Source organism: Podarcis cretensis, assembly GCF_951804945.1.
Source record: "Podarcis cretensis genome assembly, chromosome: 12".
NCBI lineage: Eukaryota > Metazoa > Chordata > Lepidosauria > Squamata > Lacertidae > Podarcis > Podarcis cretensis.
Genome location: NC_137181.1, coordinates 36,895,478 through 36,906,043, shown reverse-complemented (window position 1 = coordinate 36,906,043; position 10,566 = coordinate 36,895,478).

The window sequence follows — 10,566 nt, the reverse complement described above, 5'->3', positions numbered from 1 at the left end:
TACTCTGGCGACTTTTATTTTGGCTCAGGAAATAAAAAGTTATTGATTTTATCCACACCACTGAGACGAACCCTGTGATTTAGACTCTGCACTGCAGATTTATGGAAATAGCAAGTGGCTAAAATTAAATGTGACGGGCACGCTTGACTGCAGGGAATCTTTCAATGCAACCCAGATGCTCCTGATGGATACTCGCTCCCCCCAGCGAAGTGTCATTGACTCATGCAGCTTGTGTTCTCTGATAACTGTAATGACACAGAGACTCATCTGAAACTTGCTTGGGAAGATCAGGAGACTTGGGGATTCACTTGAGTTGTGTCTCACGGTCAATGCTGCCAAAGGCAGACACTAACATGACAAGCTGTTTGGCAGGAACAATATAATACCCTCCAACATTTCTCCAGTGAAAATAGGGACGTCCTAGTCAAGAAGAAGAAGAGGAAGAAGAAGAACTTGTTTATTATTTATACCCTTCCCATCTGGGCGGCTCCCAACATATATAAAGGTAAAGGTAAAGGGACCCCTGATCATTAGGTCCAGTCGTGACTGACTCTGGGGTTGCGGCGCTCATCTCGCTTTAGAGGCCGAGGGAGCCAGCGTACAGCTTCCGGGTCATGTGGCCAGCATGACTAAGCTGCTTCTGGCGAACCAGAGCAGCACACGGAAACGCCGTTTACCTTCCCGCCAGAGTGGTACTTATTTATCTACTTGCACTTTGAAGTGCTTACAAACTGCTAGGTTGGCAGGAGCAGGGACCAAGCAACGGGAGCTCACCCCCGTCGTGGGGATTCGAACTGCCAACCTTCTGATCAGCAAGTCCTAGGCTCTGTGGTTTAACCCACAGCGCCACCCGCGTCCCACCCCAACATATAAAAACACGATAAAACATTAAGCATCAAAAAAACATCCCTATACAGGGCTGCCTTCAGATGTCTTCTAAAGGCTGTATAGTCACTTCTCTCCTTGGGTCAGGGGTCGCATACCCTCCAACATTTCTCTGATGAAATAGGGATGTCCTAAGGAAAAGCGGGATATTCCAAGATCAAATCAGAAACCAGGATGGCTTCTGTAAAGCTGGGAATGTCCCTGGAAAATAGGGACACTTGGTGGGTCTGCAGCATCACAGCAGATCCTCAAACGCACGAGAGATGAAAATAGGATGTCTAGAATTCTGCAACCTGAACGCCCGTATTTCAAAAACAGACATGCTCCAGCCAGTTCTGTGCCTCCTGAAGCCCCCCCTGGTTTCAATGGAGGAGAGTACTTGTTAAGCTCTTGCACTAAAGTCAATGGCTGTTGGATTGTCCCTACTCACTTAGGAGAACCCTGATGGATCAGACCAAAGATTCAGGGGTGGGGAACCTCAAGCCTAAGGGCCAAATGTGGTCTTCTGGCCCTCTCCGTCTGGGCCTCAGAACTATCCTCAGTCCACGCCCCTCATGGCTTTGCACCCCAAGTGCCTGGCTGGTGTGTGTCCTTGAACTCTGCACAATCTCTGCCAGACAGCCTCAGAAGCTCTGGGTGCCACCACTGGAGAGAGACTCACAGTATCTGCAGCCACCACCCAAATCCAAGAATCACAATACACCAATATATTTAGGTGTCTCTGGATTCTTTGGATTTGGGGATGGGAATGAGAGTGGGAATGAACCTCCTCATTATCGAGAGCGACGTGGGAGAGTTCCTGGACCTGGACAGCCTACCTGGAGTCAAACTCCAGCCAAGAGGTGAGCAAAGTAAGCAGGAAAACAGGTGTGTGTGTGTGTGTGTGTGTGTGTGATTTAAAGCCCTAAATGGCCTCAGCCCAGTATACCTGAAGGAGTGTCTCCACCCCATCGTTCAGCCCGGACACTGAGGTCCAGCTCTGAGAGCCTTCTGGCAGTTCCCTCCCTGTGAGAAGTGAGGTTACGGAACCAGGCAGAGGGCGTTCTCGGTAGTGGTGCCTGCCCTGTGGAAGGCCCTCCCTTCAGATGTCAAGGAAATAAACAACTATCTGACTTTTAGAAGACATCTGAAGGCAGCCCTGTTTAGGGAAGTTTATAATGTTTGATGTTTTATTGCATTTTTAATATTTTATTGGGAGCTGCTCAGAGTGGCTGGGGTATATATAATGAAGAAGAAGAAGAAGAAGAAGAAGAAGAAGAAGAAGAAGAAGAAGAAGAAGAAGTAGTGGTGGTGTGTAAAAGCCCTGTTTTGAATAGCCAGATGAAACCAAACAATGACAAAATGCGAAGGCCATAATCTAGTGGTGGTGTTTTCTTTTTCTTGCAGCTATTTATATTTTTAAAAAAGTTAGTGGTGGTGTTTTCTTTTTCTTGCAGCTATTTGTATTTTTAAAAAAGTTAGTGGTGGTGTTTTCTTTTTCTTGCAGCTATTTATATTTTTAAAAAAGTTTTCTACAGTTGCTTGACAACTTTTGCAAAAAAGAAGAAGAAGAAAAGCCTACAGGGGGAAAAAAAACCGTTTACAATCTGTGCTCAGCTTTCCTGTTCCCCATCCCCTCATTTTCCTATATTAAATTTCTCATTTTTAAAAAAACCAACCAGATAAAATGAAGGGTCTTGGTAACAAAAAAAAAAAAACCAAAAAAAAATTGTGCTTGTGTTTGTGTGCATGCAAGCACACAGACATATATCCTTACTGTATATGCAATAGTTTATAGACCACAGAAAATAAAAACAACATTCTGTTTAATCCATTTCTGCATGCTGTACTTCTAAGCCGTTATCCTCACACTTCTGTGGATTTCGCCTCAGGGATTGGCTTGCTCCATGACACGCATTCATGGGCTGCCTTTACTATTGGTCCACATTGGAGGCAGTGGGTGTGTGGGTGTGTTCATCGATTTCCAGTGTAGAGCCTGCTGAAGTTTGCAGTTAACACTTCCTTCAGTACTGCCTGATTGTCATGTGCCTAGATAAGGCTAGCAATGCTGCCATCTAATGGAAATGGAAAGTGTTTATTTATGGGCTTTCCACATGATTATTATATAATAGTAATCCACTGATCTCTCATAAACATATTAGGCACAATATTGATAAATCAGGAAATGTGATGCTTTATCTTGGTGAAAAAAGACTTCATCCTAGGTTACATCCACACCACACATTTAAAGCACATGGCTTCCCCCAAAGAACCCTGGGAACTGTAGTTTGGTCTGCGTGCTGATAATTGCAGCTAAGTGGGATGAACTACAGTTCCCAGAATTCTTTGGGGGAAAGCCACAAGTGTGGCATAAGAGTTCTTTAAATGTGTGATGTGGATGTGAGCAAAGATGCTTGAGTCCTGAACAAAATGGTTTGATGTCATGTAGGGATAGCCAATGGGGTGCCCTCCAGATGTTGCTGAACTACAATTACCATCAGCCCTAGTCAGCAAGGTCGGGAATGACCTCTGACCGATGGCAGTGCTAAGGGTAAAATCACGGATGGAGGCAACCCACGGAGGGTCTCTTTCCCAAGGGCTCTCCAAAACCTCGAACGGGCACTCGGTTTGAAAGATCAATACATATCTAGAGATTAGACTGCAAAGCTACTTACCCAAAAGGTCTGGATAGCACAATATTTCACAAATCAAAACCATGACCTTGGATTGTGCTAGAAAACAAATTAGAAAGCAGTGCAATTTCTGGAGAAGATGATTGACTGAGGGCTAACAGAAGATAATTGGTAGGTTATGGGAAGGAAGGAATAAACATTACACTGGTCAACAACAAATTTGTTGTCTGCGTGAAATGTGTTCTGCTACACAACGGCAACCAGTTTGCCTCTATACCCCTGGCTCACTTGAGTACACTGAAGGAGAACTATGAAGCGGTGAAGTATGTGCTGGAGAAAATTGGTTATGATCAGCATAAGTGGTTTATTTGTGTTGACCTGAAGATGGTGAACTTTTTGTTGGGACAACAGTCTGGCTTCACCAAGTACCCATGTTTTCTGTGCATGTGGGATAGTAGGGACCGTGCTCAGCATTACACGAAGAAGGACTGGCCTGTGCGGGAGGAATTGGTGCCTTGCAAAAAAAAAAGAACGTCATCAACGAGCCTCTGGTGGACAGAGACAGAATACTCTTCCCACCGCTGCACATCAAGCTCAGCTTAATCAAGCAGTTCACCAAGGCTCTGGACAAGGATGGTGACTGCTTCACTTACTTGTGCCAGGCTTTTCCAGGATTGACCATGGAGAAGTTGAAAGCTGGCATCTTTGACGGTCCTCAGATCTGTCAGCTCATCAGAGATCCAGAGTTCGGAAACTCAATGAATGAAGTGGAACTGGAAGCGTCGAAGGCATTTGTTTTGGTAGTGAAGAACTTTATTGGCAACAATAAAGCCTGAAACTACGCAGAACTTGTCAACCACATGCTGACTGCTTTCAGAAACCTGGGCTGCAACATGAGCGTCAAGATGCACTACCTATTTTCACATATGGACTGGTTTCCTGAGAAACTGGGTTCAATGAGTGACAAGCAGGGGGAGAGATTCCATCAGGACATGAAAGAGATGGAGACCAGGTATCAGGGTCGCTGGGACGCAGTCATGATGGCTGACTAGTGCTGGACTCTGAAGAGAGACCTCCCTGCCGCTGAGCATTCCAGGAGTTCCAAGAAACTGAAGGAAGTTCAAGCCCTGAAGTTTGAAAAATGGTGAAGCAACATGCAATTTACGTGTGCTTACCTTTATCAATGCCCACCATTCAGTTTACAGTAAACCTGACCTGATGGAGAGAAACGGATGCCATTTCCTGATTCAGCAGTGCAAAAATACCCTAAATCAGTTGTAGAAATCTAGACAACATTCAAAAAGTAAAAAAATTGTTGCCCAGTGTTATCATGTGTGGAAAGCAAAATACCATGAGCTCTGACTATAAGCAGAGTGCATAAACTGAGGGGCAGCAGGGGGAAAAAACCCAAATCAGCAGCTGCAACTCTGAACCAGATTTACTACATGACTTCTATCAACGTTGAGGTTTTCCAAGACGTTCCTGGGAATAACTAGGAACTGACTGCTACATGTGTGCCTTTCAAATGCAAAGTATAGAAGTGCGCAAAGGTCTGACTCATGCAGCCGTTCTTTACAGCAAGCTTTCTATGGAGCCTGTAGCAGAGAACTTGTTGCTGTGTTCCATTTTCTAATTGCATGTCGCATTTAATTATATACTCATCCACAATGAAAGCAGCTCTATAAATGATAGCCTAAGGGATTTCTGTGGTTATGTTACACCGAACCCACCTATCAATTTGTTCTATGCGAACACATGGTGGCCATCTGTGGACTAATGGGGTTGCCTCCTATCTGGGACAGCACCAAATAAGAGGGAGACTTTTCCTTTCCTCTATCCAAGTGTCATTTGGGCCTGGCGTGAGGTGCTCTTCGGCTGTTTCCCCCAAGCTTTTCCTAGGAGTAGCTGGCTGTGCATTTCAAGGAAAGACTGTAGAAACAACAGCAAGGCTGACTGGTTGATACAGCAAACCTGTAACCTTTTCAATGAACTATGCTCCTCAGGTCTACTTTCTAACATCTGGGCTACAACTCAGGACTCAACTACATTAGTCAAAAAACAACAGTTTGAATTCATTATAAACATGCAACACCAGATGGCGCCAGAGAGCAAAAAAAGTTTCTATTCAAAAAGGTTTCTATTCAATTTTTACATAGCGTTCACCCCACCTTTCGTTATAACAATATAATTTCTGACTTATTTATAGTGTTTCCCCCCTGTGTGGAGATCCACCCTCACACTGTCATCTCAAAGAAAAGAGTGCTTCAGTTGAGCATGAACTGAAGGCCCCTGTGAACTATATTACCAATATTAACATGTCTCATCGGTCTCTACAGCCGCGGCAGGTGTTGCAACCTTCCAACAGCTTCACCTCAACCCCAAAGGTGTACTCCTCCATTGTCTCCCGCGACAGATGGATACCAACCATTAACACTGTATGAACACTGATAGAACACATCAGTGCTTTGCATGCAGAAGGTTTCATCCCTGACACTTCTAGTTAAAAGGATAAAGTAGCAGATGTTCGCCAAATAATTGATGCTTTTGAATTATGGTGCTGGAGGAGACTCTTGAGAGTTCCATGGACTACAAGAAGATCAAACCGATCCATTCTTATGGAACTCAGCCCTGAGTGCTCACTGGAAGGACAGATCCTGAAGCTGAGGCTCCAATACTTTGGCCACCTCATGAGAAGAGAAGACTCCCTGGAAAAGACCCTGATGTTGGGAAAGATGGAGGGCACAAGGAGAAGGGGACGACAGAGGATGAGATGGTTGGACAGTGTTCTCGAAGCTACCAGCATGAGTTTGACCAAACTGCGGGAGGCAGTGGAAGACAGGAGTGCCTGGCGTGCTCTGGTCCATGGAGTCATGAAGAGTCGGACACGACTAAATGACTAAACAACAACAACAAAAAGCAGGTATTAGATATAAATCACAGAATCGTAGAATTGTAGAGTTGGAAGGGACCCTGAGGATCATGTAGTCCGACCCCCTACAATATGCAGCTGCCCACGTGGGGCTTCAACTTGCAGCCTTGGCATCATCAAAACCATGGGTTGGCAAACTAATGATCACGGGCCCGATCAGGCCCAATTGCCTTCTGGATCTGGCCCACGGACGGTCCAGGAATCATGGCGTGGATCGCCAGCGTACAAGTTCTTTCCCTCTCCCTCACACGGCGGCGGTGGCGCCTCCTCCCTCCCTCCTCCTGGCTTCTCCCTGCCCTGCCTAGAGGAGGAAGGGGGCTAGGATTTGTTGGTGCCAGCAGCAGAAGCTCGAGCGGCTGCCATTTTAAGCAGCCCCTCTCCAGAGCCCTTTTGCACGCTGCTCATCGTCTCCCTGCCACCGCCAGCCCCTGCAGTTTGCAAGACACAGATAAGCAGCCACCAGGGCTCGTCCGGTGCTGTGGAGAAGGGAGGGAAGAGTCGGGGTGGCTTATAGTCTGCCCCCCACAAGGTCTGAGGGACAGTGGACCAGCCCCCTGCTGAAAAAGTTTGCTGACCCTTGATCAGAACCATGCTCTAAGCAACTGCACTATCCATATTGAAATACGTACCAAGGGCCTTTGGGAATGTTCAAAGTTGTTTACACTAACAATGTAGTATACCAGGACTTTTTGTCAGCCAGAACTCACTGGAGCTCAGTTCTGACTCCTCTCAGGTGGGCGCCATTGCCATTCTAAGAGATCAAGGGAGGTGTGTTCTGGCACCTCTTTTTCGAGGGAAAAAAGCAGTGGACTACACCTACATCTTGTTAGGTTTCTGTTATGCCACTGTGCAGCTCTTGGAGTCACAAGACTCTGTTGACATTCATGTTGGAGACATGTTGGAAGTCTCACGGGAGATGGATGTTGAAGTTACTGGTTTCCTGTTTCTTTGTCCCTGTTGTTTTCTGTCTCTCACAGAGAGAAGACACGTATTCTTTTCTGTCCTGCGTAGTCAGAAATAAAGCAGCAATGTAGCACATATTTCTGTCTCCTTCTGCTGTTGCCTGGGTACTCTTGCGGAAGGGAGAGCGTGCCTGAAGTCTCATTCAAAGGCTTAGGTTGTTAGTCACCGTCGGAGGAGAGCCGGAGGAGTAGCCTTCACAGCTCGGTCGTACGGAGGCTTACACACATAAAACTTGCACCAATTTCATCTATACATGGGCAAGGTGGGGATTCTCATAAGTACAGTGGCACCTCGGGTTAAGTACTTAATTCGTTCCGGAGGTCTGTTCTTAACCTGAAACTGTTTTTAACCTCAAGCACCACTTTAGCTAATGGGACCTCCTGCTGCTGCCGTGCCGTCAAAGCACGATTTCTGTTCTCATTCTGAAGCAAAGTTCTTAACCTGAGGTACTATTTCTGGGTTAGTGGAGTCTGTAACCCGAGGTACCACTGTAGTTGGCTGGCCCCACAAAATCTTCCAAGAGCATCCTTACCAGCCCCAGAGCTGATATGCCAAGCAAGCCTTACCCCAAAGCAAGGTTGAGACCTTAAAAGCTTATTTCGTACTTGCTCAGCTCTGGGACTGGCAGAGATGTTCCCTCTCTGACACCTCCCACTGGCTGCCTTACAGAAGGCAGGCTGGCTAGCTGTGGAGTGTCTCCAAGGATAACACAATTTTAGCTATACTTTGCTCTACATGTTGTGGAATCCCCTCCATAGGGAGGTTGGACTGGTTAATCTTCTGTCCGCAGACTAAGAGCTTCCTGTCCAGACATGCCTTTGAAAACTACGGTGCAAATGGCTCTAAATATGTTTTGATGTACCATATTTTAATTATTGCTTTTAACTAGTTTTTATTACTTTTAGAATGAGGTTTTTCAATGTTGTGAGCTGCCTTGCTAGGCCCATCTTCTGACTTGGTATGAAGCAGCTTCTTCAATACATCCTCTCTTGGATAGCTCAGTCAGCAAAACATGGGACTCTTAATCTCAGGGTGGGGGGTTTGAGCCCCGCATTGGGCCAAAGGTTCCATTTTGACAGGTCCTGTCGAAAGATTCATGATCGGGAGGAGGAAGCTTTGTTTTCATATTGGATTCCTGGTAGAACCTCCTTGAGGACTGAGAAAGAGGGACAGACCCATGAAAAGTTAACGAGTAGACAGCAAGAATGTTTTTCTTTATGAAAGCGATGAAATACGGCAGCTGTCTGAAATATGACTCTTGGACGAACGGAAAAATCCACACAGGAATACAAATTTGTTTCAACCCGCTTATGGAGACTATCAGAGGCCACAAAGACAAAGAGAAAGGAAAAATATATAAAAACAACTAGAAGAGATGTGGAAAACAGCAAGAAAGGATTGGACAGAATTGTGAACATTATTTGGACAGATCTGTGGACTTTTAAAGCAGCAGCAACAAGAGGATTGGATCCCTTTCAGAACTTGAAATATGGGTACCCCCCAAAGAAATTTAAAATTAGGCTCTGTAATTCGGAATTTATGTGATTTGATTTGATTTGATTGGACTGTTAATAAAAATTATTTTTTAAAAAAATAGAATGAGGTTTTTCAATATTGTGAGCTGCCTTGCTAGGCCCATCTTCTGACTTGGTATGAAGCAGCTTCTTCAATACATCCTCTCTTGGATAGCTCAGTCAGCAAAGCATGGGACTTAATCTCAGGGTAGGGGGTTTGAGCCCCACATTGGGCCAAAGATTCCCGCATTGCAGAGCCTTGAGGTCCCTTTCAGCTCTACAATTATGTGATTCAATGTTCCACAGAATCATATTTTGCAACCAAAACTGACGAACATTTTTTTTTTTTCTGAGAAAGAAACTCAAAAGTTAAAATTAGGAACAAGAGTCTCTTAATTCTTGCGTTGCATGCAACATAGGCAGCAAGAAGAAAGGTGGGGAGTAAGAGTGGAGCTTTGTAAGCATTAATTTAAATGAATCTTCATGCCTATTTCACCAGAGACACTTTATTAAAAGAACATTTTATCATAATGAAAATATTGCTCTTGGAATGATGGGAAGGTCAACGTCAATTTCAGTTACCTGCCTTCTCAATTCACTCCATAGATTGCAAGGGGAGTAGCTAATTTTGTTTTGCAAAAGGCTCTGTTTCCTTCCCAAGATAAATAGCTATTTTCTGTGTCGACTCTAATGAGTTTTCTCTTCCCTTTCCTTTTTTTAAAAAAAATTGGGGTGTATCGTCAGAGCCAGCCAGAGCAATATTCAGGTGTACTGAACTGGCAAAAGGATGAGGACGTACAGTTAATGAAAATAATAACTGGATATGAGAATCCTATGTCATCATATAGGACTTCTTATTTCCATGGGGTTGCAAGAGCCTTGTGACCACCAGTCCAATTATTTCTGGCAATCTGATAGAAAAAACCAGTGTTTCTTAGAACTTCTGAGGAACCCTGGGGACTCCTTGAAAACAAATCAGATGTTTCACAGAGGGAAAATCAACAATGGCATCCAAGCTTCCTTAAGGAAACTCACTCTTCCTAATTAATCGTTAGTAGTGGACTTGCTGGATTTCCCTAGGGAGAGAATTCCAAAATTGAGGTGCCACAGCAGAGAAGGCCTCGTCTCAGATTCTCACCCAATGGGTTTGATATGAACCAAGAACAGGGATCAGGGCTTGAGAAGATGGTCCTGAGAACCTGTAAAGCAGCCTTTCTCAACCTGTGGGTCCCCAGATGTTGTTGAACTACAATTCCCATCACCCCTAGCTAGCAAGGCCAGAGCTCAGGGATGATGGGAGTTGTAGTCCAACAACATCTGGGGACCCACAGGTTGACAACCACTGCAGTGTAAAGCAGAGACAGTCCTATATAGGCAACCATATCCCAGACAGCATAGGACTTTCCTGGTCATTACTAGCAGCTTAAATTGGAACCAGTATAACTGATGTAGGATGGGAATGCGTATCGGATTCAGTCGAAGTTCAAATCTCGAGGCAAGGTTGGGTGCCTCAGAGGGCTTTGGGGCTTGCCAGAGTTGAAGTGGGATTTGTCCAAGGCTACACAAGTTTTAGAAGGGGATCCGGTCATTTAAAAAACAAACATACAATAATCAACTAAATGCAAAACTGTGACCAAGCCTACCATATTAGGAAAAGGCTAGG